Source organism: Pseudophryne corroboree, chromosome 3 (genome assembly GCF_028390025.1).
Source record: "Pseudophryne corroboree isolate aPseCor3 chromosome 3, aPseCor3.hap2, whole genome shotgun sequence".
In the NCBI taxonomy this organism is placed as follows: Eukaryota; Metazoa; Chordata; class Amphibia; order Anura; family Myobatrachidae; genus Pseudophryne; species Pseudophryne corroboree.
In genome coordinates, this window is record NC_086446.1 from 280,864,647 (window position 1) to 280,886,102 (window position 21,456).

The 21,456-nt window shown below is 46.7% G+C and overlaps 1 long non-coding RNA gene across 1 annotated transcript in view; it reads left to right on the plus strand.

Annotated features, from left to right (window-relative positions):
* The window catches only part of LOC135055314 (uncharacterized), an 86,708-nt gene that overhangs the window by 43,511 nt on the left and 21,741 nt on the right, over positions 1-21,456 (plus strand). The window contains exon 2 of the long non-coding RNA XR_010243715.1: positions 13,375-13,503. This is a non-coding gene — a long non-coding RNA (uncharacterized LOC135055314). The remainder of the gene's footprint in view (positions 1-13,374; positions 13,504-21,456) is intronic.

The window sequence follows — 21,456 nt, forward strand, 5'->3', positions numbered from 1 at the left end:
TCCATCACGAATCAAACCAATCACGGACGAGTGACAAAAACGAAACTTATAAAAAAACGCGGCCGTGAACGGACAAACACTGTCGTGACTAAAATGTGACGCAGTCGTAAAAAAACCTCATAACATGGCCGCAACACCACTAAATCGGCCGCATTCTACCTTACAAAACTACGAATGACATCGACATGGGAAAACACGAAATTGAAAAATACGACAGCTTAGTAAATTAGTCGTAATCAATTCAAAAAGTTGCAAATTTACACTTTCGATGTCATTTGTGTTTGATCTTTAACCTCATTCTGAAAAATACGAATTTTAGTAAATATACCCCTTGGTCGGGTTCAAACAGTTTGGCTAAGCTATACAAGTTTGATACCCTGGCTGATGGGGACCTCATGTTTGCTCAATCGGTGCTGCAGAGTCTTACGCACTCTCCCGCCCTGTCTTGAGCTTTGGTATAAACCCCATGGTCCTTACGGAGTCCCCAGCATCCTCTAGGACGTATGAGAAAATAGGATTTTAATACCTACCGGTAAATCCTTTTCTCTTAGTCCGTTGAGGATGCTGGGCGCCCGTCCCAGTGCGTACTGTCTCTGCAGTTATTGGTTATGGTTACACTCTTGTGGTGTTTCTTTTCTGTCAGGCTATTGCTGACGTTGTGCATGTCATGGCATGCGGTGTCTTATTATTGGTTGTGTTGACACACTGGTTGTGTTACATATTCTCTCAGCATGCGGCTTTGTATTGTCCATGCCGTGGGCTGGTATTCTTTTGTCTACCACGTTCTGCGGTATGTTCGTGGTGTGAGCTGGTATGACACTCACCGTGTTTAAACAATAAATCTTTCCTCGAAATGTCCGTCTCCCTGGGCACAGTTTTCTAACTGAGGTCTGGAGGAGGGGCATAGAGGGAGGAGCCAGTTCACACCCAGTAAAAGTCTTATAGTGTGCCCATGTCTCCTGCGGATCCCGTCTATACCCCATGGTCCTTACGGAGTCCCCAGCATCCTCTACGGACTAAGAGAAAAGGATTTACCGGTAGGTATTAAAATCCTATTTTTTCTCTTACATTAATGATGAATGGGAACCTAGATGTTCCAGGTACTGCCTATTTTTTCTCTTTCCTTCCTTCTGTCTATCTCTTACGTTCTCTCTTCAATGCTCTCATTTCCTTTTCTCCTCTCTCATCCTCTTACTCCATCTCTCTCTTCCCACTCATCTATTATCACTATTATTATGTTATCATTACACCTCTGTTATTATTATTAATAACTCATCACCATCACCTCCTTATTATTATTACCACATTATCATCACCTCTGTATTATTATTGCTACCACATTTTGGTCACATCTGTATTATTTTTATTATTACCTCTTTATCATCAGCTATATTATTATTATCATTTTATATTAGAACCACATTATCATCACATCTGTATTATCACATGTACTACATTGTTATCACATCTTTACCATCACTACTTTTACATTATCATTACCTCTGTATTATTATTAGTGCCACATTATCATCATCTCTATTATTATTAGTACCACATTATTATCACATCTCTATTATCCCTATTAAAACATTATTATTACTGTTGTTTAATGATTACCATGCTCTCATGAGAGAGAGAGAGAGAGAGAGAGAGAGAGAGAGAGAGAGGGCTCTATTCAGGAAGACCATTCTCTTGTTAAAAATGTGGAAAAGAGTGTTCCACATTTTTTTATGCAACCCTGCTATTCAACAAAGGGTTAACGGAGAAGATAACGCATTTCTCTTCCCTGTTCATAGGGCCTAATTTAGACCTGATAGGTGCAACGGCAGTGATCGCAGCCTGAAGCCCATTGTCTTGTGCGCACGCGCAGCGGCCACACTGAGCGTGCGCACACAGTGCAAAAGCACCTCATTGGTGCGATCGCCACTGGATGATTGACAGGCAGAGGCGGTCGTGGACGTGTCGGCGGCGTTAGGTGGGCGTGGTCCGGATAACTCAGGTGTGTCTGGACTGTTGCTGGGGCGGGCGGCAGTGGCTGCGTGACGTCACACACAGCCGCTGCGACCCAAAACATAGCGGGTAGCCGCCTGCCTCCGCAGCCAGGCTTTTGCACCTCTGTGGTGGAGGGGGGGGTATAGGGCTTGACATGCGGGGCAGACTTGCCCTGTGCTGGGTCCCCCCCCCCCCCCGCATGTCAGAAATTCTGATCGTGGATGTGCTATTTTTAGCACATCTACGATCGGCTCTGATTCACCCTCGTACCTATCTCGCTAAATATTGCACAGTAGGGATCACTCCATTGATCTCTACTTTGGTTTAATGTTTCAAGCTATTCAGCAAGCATAAAAACGTTAAACTTCCTGAAAAATCTTTACTTTATTAAAATGCCATTTCAGAATGGCATTATATAAAGAAAATCCTTAATTTTAAGGAAAAATGAGACAAAGGAACATTTTCAGATAAGTCCCTGCAGGATATTGTGATGAGCGGACATTATATGCCCAGCAACAGCCTCCCAAAGCTTCTCAATTGATTAAAATGTGTATATAGGCTTTATATCAGTCTGTATATATTTATATTTATGTGGTTTATATATACATTTTATACATAAAATGTATATATAAACCACATAAATATAAATGTATACAGACTAATGTATATACACATTTTAATTTAGAAGCTTGGGGAGACTGGAACTGGGCATACAATTACCCTTGAATAGAGCCCAGAGAGAGAGCGAGAGAGATATTACCACTGCTATATTATACGTATCAATATTATTCTCTCTCTATTGTCTTCAGTAAAATATATCATTATTGCGTCCTCTATTATACTAATTATATTAGCAACATGTTTATATTATCTTTAAGATAGAAGTGTGCAGCCAATAAAGGCTCAGATTTGATTCTCTTTTGTTTATTGTGGTACTGTACAATTAGCATAATACAAACAAGTTACATAAATACAGACTGATACAAACAAGTATTTAACACTTGAGTGTCTTGCGATCAAAAGGTTAACCTGCATATAGCAGAGACTGTGGCTAGAAATATGGGAATCTTGCTAATCTCTCTCCTATGATTTAGGATCCTGCAGGGAGAGGTCAGGGCGTAAATAATTGGAATCTAGACTAGTGGCCCAAACACTATTATCATCCTCTAGCTTTAATTAAACTGATTTTCAGATATTCTGTCCATATTTGTTTGGCTATTGTACCATTACATGAATTACAATGCTGCTGATACATAATTTAATAAATGTAAATTATACATACTTTAGTAATCTAAATTAACATCTTTTCATATAAAATATTACAGTTTTCCATCTTCCAGCCATCCAATTACAGCCCTGGCTCTTCCATTACATTTATCTGAATAGTGGGAGATAGGGCACAATATCTTGGATATAAGGATATTGTAAATGTGACAGGCGGCAGCCATTTAATAAAGCTGTTTTTCTGAGCAGAGGACACTCTCATGTAGCTCTCTTCTGGAAACTAATAACGTGTTATGCCAAGGTGAGATATTATCTTCTAATGAATGTGAGCGGAGCTTTCATGCTGCTTGATTGCAGATTGTCCAGGCCTCTGGAACATCACTACACAGAAAGACTAGCCCAGATATGCTCTTATAATTTATAAGTAGTCACTGACAATACTTTTTAAAGGAAAGGAGATCCAAAAGATTTGATTTGAACACCACCACTGAGTATCTATAAAGCAGATGGTGTCAAATTGTGGACTTGCTATATAAACAAATTAATTCCGTCAGAGCTTGGGCTATTCATTGTATAGCCAGTGTGGCTCCTTTGGGACCCAGAGACAGAATTATACCCCGTTTTATGCTGTGGCCGTACTCTGACTTTCTACTACATTCTCATTATACCATTAATAATAATAATAATAATAATAATAATAATAATAATAAAGAACCTATGAGAATACAAACAAACCTCTAGAGTGTTGTGTCCAGAGGTGTAGCTAGGCGCCATGGTGCCCTGAGCACGGGTATGTTTTGGCACCCCCCTTCCCTGTACTGAATTGGGGGCCTAGCCAACATGAGGTGGCATGTTACATTTGAAAAGAAACAATATTTTAAAATTGCCGGTTATAGACCTCGTGGAGCGCAGGACGAAAGTTCCTTTGGGTGCCCCCCATGTTTAAAATGGGGTCAGTTCGTGCCAAAGGCTTGCAACAACAATATAGGGGCATGGCACAATGGACAGAGTAATGGTTAGCATTACTACCTCACAGCACTGAGGTCATGGGTGAGATTCCCACCATGGCCCTAACTGTGAGGAGTTTGTATGTTCTCCCCATGCTTGCGTGTGTCTCTTCCAGGTACTAGTAGGATAGCTGGCACCCAAAAAAAATGAACCCTGTCCTCTGTAAAGCGCTGTAGAATATGTGTGCCCTATATAAATAACTTAATAATAAATAAATAATGGCTTCATTTGGGAAGGTGATTGGCCCCAGAATAGTACCAATTCACATTACACCACACAGTAGTAGTATCAGTTATTCACATTACACCACACGGTAGTACCCATTATACACGTTATGCCACACAGTGGAGCCCCTTATACATGTTATGCCACACAGTAGAGCTCCTTGTACACGTTACACTATGGTTGAGCCCCTTATACACATTATACCATGGTAGAGCCGCTATGGAAGTAACTATAGTTGACTATTTACTTGTTTTAATTCAAATAAATAAAAAACACTATTTATGCCCAGACTGACCTAACCTCACAACCCCCCAATTCCTCAATGAAAATAAAGCCCCAAATTTGACCCCCCCCCCCCCCCACAGACCTGATACCATAGAACTGCCATCCCAGACCTAATAATCACACTATGCTTCAATGAAAATAATGTCCCAGAATTGCCTGAGGGGCAGAGAGAGCTTTTCCATAGCAGCCTGAGGGGCAGAGAGAGCTGCACCGCAGCAGCCTGAGGGGCAGAAAGAGCTGCATCGCAGTAGCCTGAGGGGCAGAGTGAGGTGCTGCAGCTTCTAATGCAGAGAGAGGTGCTGCAGCAGCAGCTGGGACAGGGAGAGGGAGGTGCTGCAGCATCAATGTAGAGAGAAGTGCTGCAGCAGCCGGGGCGGAGAGGTGCTGCAGCAGCCGGGACAGAAAGAGGTGCTTCAGAGAGAGGTGCTGAAGCAGCAGCTGAGGCAGATAGAGGTGCTGCAGCGTCAATGAAGAGAAAGTGCTGCAGCAGCCGGGGCAGAGAGAGGTGCTACAGCAGCCGAGGCAGAGAGAGGTTCTGCAGCTTCCAGTAAAGAAAGAGGTGCTGCAGCAGGACAGAAGTAACCCTGTTGCACAGCTACAAGCAGACATTAAGACATATAAAGAAGGCGGGCAGAGCTCCGATATGTGCCGGCTGTCAGTGTCTCCTGCTGTCGCCTCTGACCTGCCCTGTTCTCTACCTAGTCTCTTGAGTCCAATTCAGTGTGCTCTCTGCTTCTCCTGCTCTGCGGCTGCCACTACAGTGGCTCGCGGGAAGGGTGGGGTGGGGTATGGTAGCACGCACTCTAACTTTTTCGGTGCCCGGAGCTCACACTCCACCGGAGCCACCCTCTCTACACCACTGGTTATGTCGCTACCACTTTGTCTGCTCCTTGTTAGATCTTTTGGGGTCTGTTTACGAAGCCTTCGATGGAGATAAAGGGGATGGAGATAAAGTACTAAACAACCAACTCTGTCACTTTTGAAACCCAGCCTGTGACATGGCAGTTAGGAGCTGATTGGCTGATACTTTATCTCAGTCACCTTCATCTCCATCCAAGGCTTAGTAAATAAACCCTTTCGTTTCTTATTGAATCTAGACATGGTCACCATGGTATAACAGATATCCTTTGGCATTAGTCCCCTAAGCTATTGTATTGTGATATGATTCTAAAAGACCAATCAGTGGTGTAGTTGGGGGCCGGAAAGGGGGTGTAGTCTATAAAATTGTGCATATGCATCTAGCCCCAAAGTGACTTTGTATGTGATTTGCCAGCGGCTCCCTGGCACTTGCACTCAATGATGTGTGGGCTGCAAGCAAAAACTATAGGTCCTGAAAGCCCCCAGCTGCTTGGAACGCAAGATTTTGCTGATAGCATGCAGTAGAGCAAGTGTTGCTCTTGCGAGAAGACCTCTTGCTACTTTCACATGAAGAAGACACATTCACTTGGGGAACAGCCCAGTAACTGCTGCACATGGTAGATTGCTGTCCATAAGTAAAATAAAGATGACTAAAGGTGGGTACACACTAGTAGATATATCTGCAGATCAATTGATCTGCAGATATATCTATGGACGGATCGGGCAGTGTGTTGAGCATACACACTGCCCGATCCGTCGGGGACTGACGTCATGAACTGGGCGGGCGTGTACACACGCCTGCCCAGTTCAGCTGTCAATCACCGCCGGCCGCCGCAGCATGTGTACGGGCGGTCGGCTGACCGCCATACACACACAGCGACGCGCCAGTATATCGGTAGAAATATTGGCCGTCGGCTGTGCTGCGGGTCCGACGTGATACGTCTGTGAACGACGGAGTTGACAGACGTATCGGCCGTACACACTGTCCGACGGATCCGATATATCGGCCAGTGTGTACGGGCCTTAAGGGTGTGTACACACGGTGAGATCCTTGCTATGCCCGATTTTCACTTGCGATTTCCCTTGAACTCCCCAGAGCCCAGCACCACCGATTTTGACTAACTTTTCTTGAGATATGAACTATGGGGGTAATTCCAAGTTGATCGCAGCAGGAATTTTTTTAGCAATTGGGCAAAACCATGTGCACTGCAGGGGAAGCAGATATAATATGTGCAGAAAGAGTTAGATTTGGGTGGGTTATTTTGTTTCTGTGCAGGGTAAATACTGTCTGCTTTATTTTTACACTGCAATTTAGATTACAGATTGAACACACCCCACCCAAATCTAACTCTCTCTGTACATGTTATATCTGCCTCCCCTTAAGTACACATGGTTTTGCCCAACTGCTAAAAAAAATCCTGCTGCGATCAACTTGGAATTACCCCCTATGTGTGCTTACGATTTTGGCTTATGTGAGATTTTGGCTTATGTGAGATGTCATTGACATGTGAGATGAACTAGATAGTACACCGATCTAGCAAGGATTGACTTGCCTGCACAGTCTATCTTTTCTTGCGATGCCGACTTGGCGGGACCGCGCATTGGGATCGAATCGGGATCGCAAGGTGACTTTCACCTTGCGATCTGCACGAGTCTGGCTAGAACAGTCAACAGTGTGACATTTTAATTCAGTAAAAGAAAAATGTTAATACATTTTCTCATACGTCCTAGAGGATGCTGGGGACACTTCAAGAACCATGGGGTATAGACGGGATCCGCAGGAGACATGGGCACTTTAAGACTTTGAAGGGGTGTGAACTGGCTCCTCCCTCTATGCCCCTCTTCCAGACTCCAGTTTTAGAATTTTCCCCATGGAGACTGGTCACACACAGGGGAGCTCTACTGAGTTTCTCTGAAAAGACTTTATGTTACAGTAGGTTTTTTATTTTCAGGGAGACTGCTGGCAACAGTCTCCCTGCATCGTGGGACTTAGGGGAGAGAAGTCAGACCTACTTCTAATGAGTTTAAAGGCTCTGCTTCTTGGCTACAGGACACCATTAGCTCCTGAGGGTTTGGAACACTAGGTACGCCTAGGGGTTCACTCCCAGAGCCCGCCGTCACCCCCCTTGCAGAGCCAGAAGTCAGAAGACAGGTGAATAGAAGAAGATAGAAGACTTCAGTGACGGCTTTCTGAGGTACCGCACAGCGAGCGTGCTGTGTGCCATGCTCCCACACACACAGAGGCACTACAGGGTGCAGGGGGGGGGGGGGGGGGGCTGGGCAGCATAAAATCCTCATTTTCAGGCTGGCAAAAGTGGAATATAGTGCCTGGGCACAAAATCTGAACCCCCGCCAGTATATTATATTAAGTAAATAGCGGGCTGAAGCTCGCCATTAAGGGGGCGGGGCTTAGCCCTCACAGCTCTCATCAGCGCCATTTTTTCTTCACAGAAGCTGCAGAGACGCTGGTCCTCTCCTCCAAACACTGCTGTACAAGTAATAGGGTGCAAAACGGGGGGGCATAAAATTTGGTGCAAATATAAAAGCGCTACTGGTCTGGGGCTTTATATTAGAGTTTCAGATCTGGGATTGAGCGCTGGGTTGTGAGGTGGCAAACTCCCTCTGTGTTTCTCTGACAGGCTTTACTGTGGGTCTGTACACGTGTCGGCATGTCTGAGGCTGAGTGCTCTTCCCAGGAGGAGACTGTGGTAGGGACAGAAACGGCTGTGGGAGTGACACTGTCGGCACCGCCTACTCCTGATTGGGTAAATGTGTTGAATGCCTTGAATGCTAATGTGGCTCTTATTAATAAGAGATTGGATAAATCTGAATCTCAGAACCAGGCATGGAAGAAATCTGTGGAGGATGTGTTATCACAGGTCCAGACCCCCTCGGGGTCACATAAATGTTCATTTGCTCAGTTGGCAGACACAGATACCGACACGGACCCTGACTCCAGTGTCGACTATAGTGATGCCAGATTAGACCCAAAATTGGCAAAGAACATTCAGTACATGGGGTAAATTTACTAAGATGGGAGTTCTATTTAAGATGGGATGTTGCCCATAACAACCAATCAGATTCTACTTCTCATTTATCTAGCACCTTCTATGAGATAATACCTGGAATCTGATTGGTTGCTATGGGCAACATCCCATCTTAAATAGAACTCCCATCTTAGTAAATTTACCCCCATGGTTGTGGCAATAAAAGACGTGTTACATGTCACTGAGGACCCTGCTGTTCCTGATACTAGGGTCTGTATGTATAAGGGAAAGAATCCTGAGGTAGCATTTCCGCCCTCTCATGAACTGAATACCTTTTTTGAAAAAATGTGGGAAAATCCTGACAAAAAGTTTCTGATTCCCAAAAGGATTCAGGTGGCGTATCCGTTCCTCTCTGGGCATAGAGTTAAGTGGGAATCATCCCCCATTGTGGACAAGGCCCTATCACGGTTGTCTAAAAAGGTGGCTTTACCGTCTCCTGACACGGCAGCCCTTAAGGATCCTGCGGATCGTAAACAGGAGAATACGTTAAAATCCACTTACGTCGCCACAGGTACGCTGCTCAGACCAACCATTGCATCGGCGTGGGTGAGTAGTGCTATTGAAAAATGGGCAGATAACTTGTCATCTGATATAGATACCCTAGATAGGGATAGCATCCTGTTAACTCTGGGTTATATCAGGGACACTGAGGCCTACCTAAAGGAGGCGGCGAGAGATATTGGCATTTTGGGATCAAAAGCCAATGCCATGGCAATTTCAGCTAGACGAGCATTGTGGATTCATCAATGGAATGCCGATGCTGACTCTAAGAAAGCTATGGAGTCTCTCCCATATAAAGGTAGTGTTTTGTTTGGTGAGGGTCTCATTGATTTGGTATCTACGGCTATCGCGGGTAAGTCGTAATTTTTGCCTTACGTTCCTCCACAACAAAAGAAAGCTCACCACTTTCAGATGCAGTCCTTTCGGCCAAATAAATACAAAAAAAGGCAGAGGTTATTCCTTCCTTGCTAATAGGGGAAGAGGAAAAGGTAAAAGATCTCCGGCCATGGCAGGTTCCCAAGAGCAGAAGTCCTCCCCAGCTTCTGCCAAATCCACCGCATGACGCTGGGGCTACTCTGCGGGAGTCCGCACCGGTGGGGGCACGTCTCAAGCTCTTCAGTCAGTTCTGGGCTCGTTCGGCCCTGGACCCATGGGTTTTAGAAATAGTGTCCCAGGGGTACAAACTGGAGTTTCAAGATGTTCCCCCTCACCGATTTTTCAAATCGGCCTTACCAGCTTCTCTTCTGGACAGGAAGGTTGTATGCGATGCAATACAAAAGTTGTGTCTAAATCAAGTCATTATCTGGGTTCCCCCGTCACAACAGGGAGAAGGCTTTTATTCAAGCCTGTTTGTGGTCCCGAAACCGGACGGCTCGGTCAGACCAATTCTGAACCTAAAGTCCCTGAATCTTTACCTAAGAAAATTCAAATTCAAGATGGAATCTCTCCGAGCAGTGATCTCCAGTCTGGAGGAAGGGGATTTCATGGTGTCGGTCGACATAAAGGATGCCTACTTAAACGTCCCCATATATCCTCTGCATCAGGCTTACCTGAAGTTTGCTATTCAGGATTGCCATTACCAATTTCAGACGTTGCCGTTTGGTCTGTCCACGGCTCCGAGGATTTTCACCAAGGTAATGGCGGAAATGATGGTTCTCCTTCGCAAACAAGGTGTCACAATTATCCCTTACTTGGACGATCTCCTGATAAAGGCGAGATCCAAAGACAAGCTGGAGCAGGACATTGCGCTCTCCCTGACAGTTCTGCAGCAACATGGTTGGCTCCTAAACTTGCCGAAGTCACAGTTAAATCCGACGAAACGGCTGTCGTTTTTGGGAATGATTCTGGACACGGAATTACAGAGAGTTTTTCTTCCAGAAGAGAAGGCTCTGGAAATTCAGAGTTTGGTCAAACAAGTTCTGAAACCAGCGAGAGTATCAATCCATCAATGCACTCGATTGCTGGGGAAGATGGTGGCGGCCTACGAGGCCATTCAATTTGGCAGATTCCATGCCAGTGTTTCAGTAGGACCTATTGGACAAGTGGTCCGGATCCCATCTGCACATGCACCGGAAAATAATCCTGTCCTCCAAGACCAGAATCTCACTCCTGTGGTGGCTGCACAGCTCTCACCTCCTAGAGGGACGCAGGTTCGGGATCCAGGACTAGATCCTAGTAACCACTGATGCGAGTCTCCGAGGCTGGGGAGCAGTCACACAGGGGGAAACCTTCCAGGGAAAATGGTCAAGCCAGGAAGTTTGTTTACACATAAACGTTCTAGAGTTAAGGGCCATTTACAACGGCCTTCTTCAGGCGTAACGTCTTCTTCGCAACCTGCCTGTCCTAATACAGTCGGACAACATAACAGCAGTAGCGCATATAAACCGCCAGGGCGGAACAAAGAGCAAGGCGGCAATGGCAGAGGCCACATAAGTTCTCCACTGGGCGTAAAGACACACAAGCGCTCTGTCACCAATCTTCATTCCAGGAGTGGACAACTGGGAAGCAGACTTCCTCAGCAGACACGATCTCCATCCAGAAGAGTGGGGTCTTCATCAAGAGGTCTTCACAGAAGTGACAAGTTTTTGGGGAATTCCTAAAAATAGACATGATGGCGTCTCGTCTCAACAAGAAACTTCAGAGATGTTGTTCCAGGTCGAGGGATCCTCAAGCAATAGCAGTGGACGCGCTGGTGACACCACGGGTGTTTCAGTCGGTATACGTGTTCCCTCCACTTCCACTCATTCCAAAGGTGCTAAAGATCATAAGAAGAACAAAGGTTCAGGCGATCCTCATTGTTCCGGACTGGCCAAGGAGGGCTTGGTATCTAGATCTTCAGGAATTACTCATAAGAGATCCCTGGCCTCTTCCTCTACGAGAGGATCTGTTACAGCAGGGGCCGTGCATATATCACGACTTACCGCGGCTACGTTTGACGGCTTGGCAGTTGAACGCCGGGTCCTAGCCCGAAAAAGGTATTCCCAGTGAAGTCATTCCCACACTTCTTCAGGCTAGAAAAGGAGTAACGTCTAAACGTTATCATCGTATTTGGAGAAAATATGTGTCTTGGTGTGAATCCAAGAAGGCTCCTACAGAAGAATTTCAGCTAGGGCATTATTCTCCATTTCATGCAAGCAGGTGTGGATGCGGGCCTAAAGTTAGGCTCGATTAAAGTACAAATTTCGGCCTTATCGGTTTTCTTTCAAAAACAATTGGCCACCCTTCCAGAAGTTCAGGCTTTCGTGAAAGGAGTTTTGCACATCAAACCTCCATTTGTGCCCCCAGTGGCACCATGGGATCATAACGTGGTGTTGCATTTCCTTCAGTCACCTTGGTTTGAACCTTTACAGAAGGTGAAATTTCTCACTTGGAAAGTGGTCATGCTATTGGCCTTAGCATCCGCAAGGCGGGTGTCTGAGTTAGCGTCTTTGTCTCACAAGAGTCCTTATTTAATCTTCCATGAAGATAGAGCGGAGTTGAGGACTCGTCAACAATTTCTGCCGAAGGTGGTTTCATCGTTCCACATGAACCAGCCTATTATGGTACCGGTGACTACTGACGCCTTCGCGGAGTCAAAATCTCTCAATGTTGTCAGGGCCTTAAAGATTTATGTCACCAGAACGGCTCAACTTAGGAAAACGGAAGCTCTGTTTGTCCTGTATGCTGCCAACAAGATTGGGACGCCTGCTTCCAAGCAGAATATTGCACGCTGGATCTGTAATACGATTCAGCATGCTCATTCTACGGCTGGATTGCCGTTAGCGAAATCAGTGAAGGCCCACTCTACCAGAAAGGTGAGCTCATCCTGGGTGGCTGCCCGGGGGGTCTCGGCATTACAACTCTGCCGAGCAGCTACTTGGTCGGGTTCAAACACTTTTGCGAAATTTTACAAGTTTGATAACCTGGCTGATGAGGACCTCATGTTTGGTCAATCGGTGCTGCAGAGTCATCCGCACTCTCCCGCCCGTTCTTGAGCTTTGGTGTAAACCCCATGGTTCTTGAAGTGTCCCCAGCATCCTCTAGGACGTATGAGAAAATAGGATTTTAATACCTACCGGTAAATCCTTTTCTCTTAGTCCGTAGAGGATGCTGGGCGCCCGTCCCAGTGCGGACTCTATCTGCAGTTATTAGTTATGTTTACACACAGGTTGTGTTTCTGTTATAGTCAGCCTGTTGCTGACATGGTTCATGCCATTGACTGGAGTTCTGTTAAATGCCATGTGGTACGGTGTGTTTGTGGTGTGAGCTGGTATGTATCTCACCTTAGTTTAACAATAAATCCTTTTCCTCGAAATGTCCGTCTCCCTGGGCACAGTTCCTATAACTGGAGTCTGGAGGAGGGGCATAGAGGGAGGAGCCAGTTCACACCCCTTCAAAGTCTTAAAGTGCCCATGTCTCCTGCGGATCCCGTCTATACCCCATGGTTCTTGAAGTGTCCCCAGCATCCTCTACGGACTAAGAGAAAAGGATTTACCGGTAAGTATTAAAATCCTATTATTACATATATATAGATAAAACATAAACATATTTGAATAATTCTGGGCAGTGGAGGATGATGCCATATAAAATGCATGTTGGTGGGAGGGCAATAGGCATTATAAGGGGCATGTGAAGAGGTAAGAGGACAACTACAGTATATACAGTAGCTGGCACCTATACATTATGCTGAGGATGCATGCACCTTATGGATGGGCTTGGACACTGTTTTTCAATAATTTCTCCCTCATATCAAAAGCTGTGGAGTGTGGACGCCACTGAGCTCAATAAGACTGACAGGAGAGCTATGTATGGGGATGAAGGGAATGTGAGAAAAAGAGAAGAAACAATGGCCACTATACTGAAATTTAAGTGCACAGCATAAAAAGTAGGTAATATACGTAACAGTAATATTTTGTGCATTCATCTCTTAATATTTACATATATAAGTTTCCAATAAAAATGTATAGTTACAGCATCCTTAAATGATACTTGAGACATATATTACATGTACTGACACTTTCCATACTTTCTTTTGTTGTGAGGAGTGATACTGAACACAACTTGCACCCCATCACTTTGTAGTGACGTGTGTGTATTAATGTTTCTGCCACTAGATATACAGTAGCTATGTAATTCATGTTAAATACTCATTATAACTCTCTTTCCTGGCCCTTGCTTGCAATGCTTTGCAATTAGGAGCCCCCGATGAGTGGTGTCATGACAAAGTGAGTTTCTGGTCCTAATTATGGCTTTTCAAAGATTAGACACCAGAGTATCCACACTATTGATTGGGTTATTTCTAGATAATTAGACCCCTTGTTATCGTGACTATTTTTTTCTATTACGTCACAAGTGAATCACTCTATACAGAATCGATGACATTCTCCAATTTGTACTGTCCATGCTTCTCGTGTCCACTAAAAAGAACATAAAGTGGATTATGTACAATCTTTCCTTAATACTAGCATCTCCATCATTAGTGCTTCCGATGGTAAATCTGTGCTCATTGGTCTCTCTCAAGAACCTTTCTGAGCAACTCACAAAATGTTACTTTTGTGAAGGATAATAGTTTTGTTTTTTGATACCTATACTTTCTTATGTTGAATATAACTAAGCAATTATATTTCTCTAATCAGGCTTAATTATCCTGTGGCGCCATGTTTATTTTGCTTATTTAGGAGAATCACAGGATGAATATATATATATATTTCTGCTGCGGGGTACACTGGGCTCCACAACTCTGGACAATGGGGTGTAGAGTAGGATCTTGATCCAAGGCACCAACAGGCTCAAAGCTTTGACTGTTCCCAGAATGCACAGCACCGCCTCCTCTATAACCCCACCTCCTAGCACAGGAGCTCAGTTTGTCAGTTGGTGCTGCAGTGAGCAGGCACTTAACAGAGGGGCTGCTCCAGGCAGCCCTAAGAAAAGCTTTTTATGAGGTAAAAAGTGAAGACTTCAAGGGCAGCAGCAGGGGTAAATGTCTTCTGACATTCTCTGCTGCAGCTCCAGCTCTCCCCAGCGGCGCTGTACACTCCCGAGCCCTGGTTGCCGGGTACCTACAGTGGAGGCTCCGGTTTACTTCACGTTAGGCACACACGGCTGGGGCTCTCCAGGATCGCGTGACCGCGCTTCGGGAGGTGGTAAGTGGGTCCAGCTCGCGGGACCCGGTCTTTATCGCGATCCGGCGCGGTCAGTGGGAGGCCGGACGCGCACGCTGGCGGTGGACACTGTGGATACAGGCGATCCCACTAGATCACCAGGGCATGGGCACAGGTCAGGTTTTCTCTTAAAACAGATTTTAATATCGCCCACAGTACCCGGTGGTTTTGCCAGCAAGGGGGATAAGGCTTAGACCTGAAGCCCCTCCCCCAGCCCCAGGGCGCCATTTCCAGCAAGTGTACCCGCCCTGGAGCTGCATCTCTGTCTTTCCTCACTCCCTGTCAGTGTCTGCGGCGCCATTACTCCTCAGTTCACTGTTCCTGGGACTGCTTGGGCAAATCCTCCTATGTAAAGCCTCCTGGTTGTCAGTGCTGTGACTTTACATGACACTTAAGTATTCTACCTGCCTTTTTAGTCAGTGTTAGTTAAGAAAGAGTGCATTTAGTCAGGGGTTTATAGTACAATTACCCTGTGATATTAATCCAGTTTCTTACTGTGTAGTGTTATGTCTATTGACTATATAGCTGTGTAAGCTAGTCCAGTGCAGTATTATTGTCAGTAATAACCTCTGCATTGTACAAACTGTGACTATTTGTGTGTGCATTGATAGCTGAGTGGTGTCCATCTCGTGTCTTTCACTCAACTTTCTATCCCAATATTCTATAACCTAAGGGGGCTTGGTGCGTCAGGTGTTATTTAATATAGGATTTTCACAAAGATATACTGTATTACGTATTTTTCTCTGTGATTTAGTCACCATATCTCTCCTTTATCTCTGCTGGTGCTGACTACACTGCGCAGGGGTTTGGGTTTAGGGATATAGTGCTGCTAATAATTATACTGTGTTACCTCATACTGCAAGTTATATCATGTCTGCTTCCGAGAGTAACGGTTCTGGGGCGGAACACACTGCTGGTGTTGCTGAAGCCACAAGCACATATGGGGAGAATATAGCAGCTGTGGGCTCTGGTTCTGGGGGCTCCTTGCCCCCCCAGTGGGACTGTGGCAACGGAGGCATATACTGACCCTCCGTGGGCTGCTTTTTCCACGCTTCTGCATACGCTAGTTCATAAACTAACACCCCCTATGGGACCCCCAATTCCGGTACAACCGTATGTGGTTCCTGCAGCTAACCCGCCGTGGGCGGACGATTTATCTGCTCAATTAAAGAAGTTGAACCAGTCCCTGACTACTAAAAAGTCTGACCAATGCTCGCCTAAGTCCAAGATGTCCTCTAAGCGAGCGCTCGTCTCCTCACAATCCACTGCTGTCACTGACACCTCGTCTGATGAATGTTACGTTCCTGGTGCTCAGAACAAGAGATGTTGCGTAGTGAGTCCAGAGCACCAGAACGTGACGCTGAAATAAGGTGTGGTATGGAAATAGTCCCTAGCAGCCTACCTCCATTGTTTCACCCATGTGGTCAGTTCACGCCTGCGTGACTATGGTTTCTTGGGCCCACGGCAGCCGCGTTTGAAGGGCGGATTAGGTCTGCCCAACTCCGATGCCCCCAGGTCTTAGAGTGAGACAAGGCGTGAACCGAGACAGGATAATAACAAGGGGACCTTTAACTAAAGCAAACAGAAAGCTAGGGGCTACTAACAACCCTAAAACTAAATATATGTGCGGCACGCCGCCAAAGGAAAAGAACAACAAAGGAGATGCTGTCCACACGCCGACACAATACTGTTGTGTACCGGCGGTGACAGCATATGCAGAACCCTCTGCAAGACACCAGTAACAAATATAACCAAAGAATACAGCGGCCTAGGCCGACGAATGCGGCAAAGCCGCTACTCACGGAACCGGTACAAATACTGGCAAACGGACAGGAACCCCCAATGTAGCCGACACAGGCTCTCAGAACCGGAGGACAGGCAGAATCCCAAACGACAGACCGGTGGACACCAAGAAGCCAGATACTCGACCAGGCACAGACAAAGCCACAGGACTTCTGGACAGGAACGCTTCACGGCAGGACACGGGATCAGACACTGGAACCGACACTGGAACCGACACTGGATCAAGGCTGGAAGCAGCTAGACAGAAGCTGCTAGACAGAAACTCAGGAACTGGCAGGAACTAGTTCAGAACTCAGGAACTATCACCGGCGTCTGTGTATTGCACTGAGCCAGAATATAACAGAGAGCCCTAATTTCTCTAACGTCCTAAGTGGATGCTGGGGACTCCGTAAGGACCATGGGGGACAGCGGCTCCGCAGGAGACTGGGCACATCTAAAGAAAGCTTTAGGACTATCTGGTGTGCACTGGCTCCTCCCCCCATGACCCTCCTCCAAGCCTCAGTTAGATCTTTGTGCCCGAACGAGAAGGGTGCACACTAGGGGCTCTCCTGAGCTTCTTAGTGAAAGTTTTAGTTTAGGTTTTTTATTTTCAGTGAGACCTGCTGACAACAGGCTCACTGCATCGAGGGACTAAGGGGAGAAGAAGCGAACTCACCTGCGTGCAGAGTGGATTGGGCTTCTTAGGCTACTGGACATTAGCTCCAGAGGGACGATCACAGGCCCAGCCATGGATGGGTCCCAGAGCCGCGCCGCCGGCCCCCTTACAGAGCCAGAAGACAGAAGAGGTCCGGAAAATCGGCGGCAGAAGACATCCTGTCTTCACCAAGGTAGCGCACAGCACTGCAGCTGTGCGCCATTGCTCCTCAGCACACTTCACACTTCGGTCACTGAGGGTGCAGGGCGCTAGGGGGGGGGCGCCCTGAGACGCAATAAAAACACCTTGGCTGGCGAAAATACATCACATATAGCCCCCAGGGCTATATGGATGAATTTTAACCCCTGCCAGAATCCATAAAAAAGCAGGAGAAAAGTCAGCGAAAAAGGGGCGGAGCCTATCTCCTCAGCACACTGGCGCCATTTTCCCTCACAGCTCCGTTGGAGGGAAGCTCCCTTGGCTCTCCCCTGCAGTCACTACACTACAGAAAGGGTTAAAAAAGAGAGGGGGGCACTAATTAGGCGCAGTATTAACAATACAGCAGCTATAAGGGGAAAAACACTTATATAAGGTTATCCCTGTATATATATAGCGCTTTGGTGTGTGCTGGCAAACTCTCCCTCTGTCTCCCCAAAGGGCTAGTGGGGTCCTGTCCTCTATCAGAGCATTCCCTGTGTGTGTGCTGTATGTCGGTACGTTTGTGTCGACATGTATGAGGAGAAAAATGATGTGGAGACGGAGCAGATTGCCTGTAATAGTGATGTCACCCCCTAGGGGGTCGACACCTGAGTGGATGAACTGTTGGAAGGAATTACGTGACAGTGTCAGCTCTGTATAAAAGACAGTGGTTGACATGAGACAGCCGGCTACTCAGCTTGTGCCTGTCCAGACGTCTCATAGGCCGTCAGGGGCTCTAAAGCGCCCGTTACCTCAGATGACAGATATAGACGCCGACACGGATACTGACTCCAGTGTCGACGGTGAAGAGACAAATGTGACTTCCAGTAGGGCCACACGTTACATGATTGAGGCAATGAAAAATGTTTTACACATTTCTGATAATACGAGTACCACCAAAAAGGGGTATTATGTTCGGTGAGGAAAAACTACCTGTAGTTTTCCTGAATCTGAGAAATTAAATGAGGTGTGTGATGATGCGTGGTTTTCCCCCGATAACAACTGATAATTTCTAAAATGTTAGTGGCATTATATCCTTTCCCGCCAGAGGTTAGGGTGCGTTGGGAAACACCCCCTAGGGTGGATAAAGCGCTCACACGCTTGTAAGGGCTCTACCCTCTCCTGAGATGGCCGCCCTTAAGGATCCTGCTGATAGAAAGCAGGAGGGTATCCTAAAATGTATTTACACACATACTGGTGTTATACTGCGACCAGCAATCGCCTCAGCCTGGATGTGCAGTGCTGGGTTGGTGTGGTCGGATTCCCTGACTGAAAATATTGATACCCTAGATAGGGACAGTATATTTTGCCTATAGAGCATTTAAAAGATGCATTTCTATATATGCATGATGCACAGCGGAATATTTGCCGACTGGCATCAAGTCTAAGTGCGTTGTCCATTTCTACCAGTAGAGGGTTATGGACACGTCAGTGGTCAGGTGATGCGTATTCCAAACGGCATTTGGAAGTATTGCCTTAATAAGGGGAGGAGTTATTTGGGGTCGGTCTTTCAGACCTGGTGGCCACGGCAACAGCTGGGAAATCCACGTTTGTACCCCAGGTCGCCTCTCAACATGCGAAGACGCCATATTATCAGGCGCAGTCTTTTCGTGGACAAGCGGGCAAAATGTTCCTCATTTCTGCCCCGTGACAGAGGGAGAGGAAAAAGGCTGCAGAAATCAGCCAGTTCCCAGGAACAGAAACCCTCTCCCGCCTCTGCCAAGCCCTCAGTATGACGCTGGGGCTTTACAAGCAGAATCAGGCACGGTGGGGGGCCCGTCTCAATGAATTTCAGCGAGCAGTGGGCTCACTCGCAAGTAGACCCCTGGATCCTTCAGGTGATATCTCAGGGGTACAAATTAGAATTCGAGACGTCTCCCCCTCGCCGTTTTCCTAAAGTCGGCTTTACCGATGTCTCCTTCTAACAGGGAGACAGTTTTGGAAGCCATTCACAAGCTGTATTCCCAGCAGGTGATAATCAAGGTACCCCTCCTGCAACAGGGAACGGGGTACTATTCCACACTGTTGTGGTACCGAAGCCGGACGGCTCGGTGAGACCGATTCTAAATCTAAAATCTTTGAACACTTACATACAGAGGTTCAAATTCAAGATTGAGTCACTCAGAGCAGTGATTGCGAACCTGGAAGAAGGGGACTACATGATGTCTCGGGACATCAAGGATGCTTACCTTCATGTCAAAATTTACCCTTCTCACCAAGGGTACCTCAGGTTTATGGTACAGAACTGTCACTATCAGTTCAGACGCTGCCGTATGGATGGTCCACGGCACCCCGGGTCTTTACCAAGGTAATGGCCGAAATGATGATATTCCTTCGAAGGAAGGGAATTTTAGTTATCCCTTACTTGGACGATTCCCTGATAAGGGTAAGATCCAGGGAACAGTTGGAGGTCGGTGTAGCACTATCTCAGGTAGTGTTGCGGCAGCACGATTGGATTCTCAATATTCCAAAATCGCAGCTGGTTCCGACGACTTGTCTTCTGTTCCTAGGGATGATCCTGGACACAGTCCAGAAAAAGGTGTTTCTCCCGGAGGGGAAAGCCAGGGAGTAATCCGAGCTAGTCAGGAACCTCCTAAAACCGAGCCAAGTCTCAGTGCATCAATGCACAAGGGTTCTGGGTAAAATGGTGGCTTCCTACGAAGCAATCCCATTCGGCAGATTCCACGCAAGAACTTTCCAGTGGGACCTGCTGGACAAATGGTCCGGGTCGCATCTTCAGATGCATCAGCGGATAACCCTGTCACCAAGGACAAGGGTGTCCCTCCTGTGGTGGTTGCAGAGTGCTCATCTTCTAGAGGGCCGCAGATTCGGCATTCAGGACTGGGTCCTGGTGACCACGGATGCCAGCCTGCGAGGCTGGGGAGCAGTCACACAGGGAAGGAATATCCAGGGCTTATGGTCAAGCCTGGAGACATCACTTCACATAAATATCCTGAAGCTAAGGGCCATTTACAATGCTCTAAGCTTAGCAAGACCTCTGCTTCAAGGTCAGCCGGTGTTGATCCAGTCGGACAACATCACGGCAGTCACCCACGTAAACAGACAGGGTGGCACAAGAAGCAGGAGGGCAATGGCAGAAGCTGCAAGGATTCTTCGCTGGGCGGAAAATCATGTGATAGCACTGTCAGCAGTATTCATTCCGGGAGTGGACAACTGGGAAGCAGACTTCCTCAGCACGACCTCCACCCGGGAGAGTGGGGACTTCACCCAGAAGTCTTCCACATGATTATAAACCGTTGGGAAAAACTCGACAGGTATTGCGCCAGGTCAAGGGACCCTCAGGCAATAGCTGTAGACGCTCTGGTAACACCGTGGGTGTACCAGTCAGTGTATGTGTTCCCTCCTCTGCCTCTCATACCCAAGGTACTGAGATTGATAAGATGGAGAGGAGTAAGCACTATATTCGTGGCTCCGGATTGGCCAAGAAGGACTTGGTAACCGGAACTTCAAGAGATGCTCACGGAGGATCCGTGGCCTCTACCTCTAAGAAGGGACCTGCTCCAACAAGGACCCTGTCTGTTCCAAGACTTACCGCGGCTGCGTTTGACGGCATGGCGGTTGAACGCCGGATACTGAAGGAAAAAAGGCATTCCGGATGAAGTCATCCCTATCCTGATCAAAGCCAGGAAGGATGTAACCGCAAAACATTATCACCGCATTTGGCGAAAATATGTTGCGTGGTGCGAGGCCAGTAAGGCCCGACGGAGGAAATTCAACTGGGTCGATTCCTACATTTCATGCAAACAGGAGTGTCTATGGGCCTGAAATTGGGGTCCATTAAGGTTCAAATTTCGGCCCTGTCAATTTTTTTCCAAAAAGAACTAGCTTCAGTCCCTGAAGTTCAGACGTTTGTAAAAGGGGTACTGCATATACAGCCTCCTTTTGTGCCTCCAGTGGCACTTTGGGATCTCAATGTAGTTTTTTGGGTTCCAAAAGTCACATTGGTTTGAACCACTTACATCTGTGGAGTTAAAATATCTCACATGGAAAGTGGTCATGCTGTTGGCCCTGGCCTGGGCCA